The sequence below is a fragment of the Bison bison genome, unplaced genomic scaffold (assembly GCF_000754665.1).
Source record: "Bison bison bison isolate TAMUID 2011002044 unplaced genomic scaffold, Bison_UMD1.0 scf7180017864040, whole genome shotgun sequence".
NCBI classification, from domain to species: domain Eukaryota; kingdom Metazoa; phylum Chordata; class Mammalia; order Artiodactyla; family Bovidae; genus Bison; species Bison bison.
Window position 1 is genome coordinate 3331844 of NW_011494612.1, and position 2027 is coordinate 3333870.

At 36.8% G+C, this 2027-nt stretch overlaps 1 protein-coding gene across 5 annotated transcripts in view; it reads right to left on the reverse strand.

Annotated features, from left to right (window-relative positions):
* Window positions 1–2027, reverse strand: part of MECOM (MDS1 and EVI1 complex locus) — a 636448-nt gene that overhangs the window by 274165 nt on the left and 360256 nt on the right. The gene's annotated exons all lie outside the window — the stretch shown is intronic.

A 2027-nucleotide genomic window follows, 5' to 3' on the forward strand; every position in this document is an offset into this window, starting at 1 on the left:
AGAAACAAAAAGCGTGCCAAATAGCTACATATGCAAAACCATAGACATCAGTTCATTGGAAACAAATGGTCTACCTTGCGAAAGAAAAATTGTTTAGTTGTTTGCATCAGTGGTAATGTGCTGATATAGCTTGATTTGGGGACATAATGAAAATGTGAAGTTTTTCTCCCAGTTGGATGATATCTTCTCATAGAAGGGAAAAAAAAATAGCATCCAAACCTTGGCCCATATTTTTGCCAGGATCTAGCTCAGGGAGTGAACCACATATGTCTTAGGCTATGTGTATAATACAATTGACATCACATAGGTACTTTATCATTATGGAGGCAGTTCTCCTTTCAAAAGGATGTCTTTGCTAAATAAATGTGTCCTCATAACTGTATTTGAGAAGTAGACAGGTGCTGATCCTCTAACACTCTACACCTTCTTTGAAGCCCTTAAATACCTCACTTCAAAAACATGTCCTATTTTAATTATATCATCCTGGTACATGAGAGATAAGGTGACTTCTCTACTTCTTGGATCAAAAGGAACAGCAGGATTAGACAGAAACAGCACATCAACTATCATATTCGCTGTCTGTAGATTACGACATTTGAACACTTTACATCCACGTTACAACCATCCTCTCAGTGTCTACGAGGAAGTGTCTGCACTTTGTTTGACCCGACTGAACTTTGTCACACTGCCTTCTCACCACCCCGCTGAAGCAAGCCACTAAATCTTACCAACTATCTCTTTGTTGTCTCTTGTGCGTTCCCAGCCCCTCCTTCCAATCTTACCAAGCCAGTTAAGTTGCACTTTTCACCTTCTCTGTTGACATAAAATGAAGTAACTGCATTTATTTGATTATTGACTGCACATTTTGTCAACATCTCAAATTTTATAAGTCAACTAGATCATGTTTCAAGGCAAAGTCCTAAGATTTCATAGCTCATCTCTATTTGCTTGCTCAGAGCCGAGTAACGAAATGCAAAACTCAGATCTCTAGAGAAAGTTTGTTTAGTCTTGTCATCATATGACTGAACTAAATTATTCAGCACTGTATAAGTATTTTAAAACATTCTAATAGAGAAAAGGAAGTTATTAGTTTGTTAAAATATACTTAAATTTGATAGACATTTAACCAATGTCTATGAGAGTATGTTGGAATGAAAATTGTTAAGAGTTGAATGCAACAGGAATTCAATGTGGTAGAGAAAGCAGATGTGGCTTCTGCAAGGAGGTTCTCACTTGCTAAATGAAAATGCTGGGAGGAAGAGACCTGGCTTCCAAGTTCAATGTAGCAGAAAACAGGGTCAGTCTCCTGTTCTCCACCCACAGGGTAAAAGATTGCTATACTCCCCGCCTGCAGCCATAATCACCCGGAGTTTTAAAATATTTCATGAAATATGCTATTTAACCCTGTTAATATAAAACACTGGACTTGAGGTCATTTACATCTGAATGTCTGACTTTAAAACAAGATCTCTTACTGTTGAAACTGAAGCTGCCAGCGGATATTGTCAGTTACTTAACTAACCTCTCAAGGTTTATATAGCATTCCCTTCTGGTGACTTGACCCATCCCCATGTGAGGAAATGTTATTTGATATCAATATGGAAACACAGTTGAGTATAGACATGGGTATAACACAAAACTTTTGAATTTTATTTGAGAAACCTAAACATTTTTTTTAATTAGAGATGCATCTTATTAGAAATGATTTTGTGTTTAATCCATTGTATATTCTTGCCTCCTTTGTCGAAGATAAGGAGGCAAGAATATACAATGGATTAAAGACAATCTCTTTAACAAGTGGTGCTGGGAAATCTGGTCAACCACTTGTAAAAGAATGAAACTGGACCACTTTCTAACACCATACACAAAAATAAACTCAAAATGGATTAAAGATCTAAACGTAAGACCAGAAACTATAAAACTCCTAGAGGAGAACATAGGCAAAACACTCTCCGACATACATCACAGCAGGATCCTCTATGACCCACCTCCCAGAATATTGGAAATAAAAGCAAAAATAAACAAAT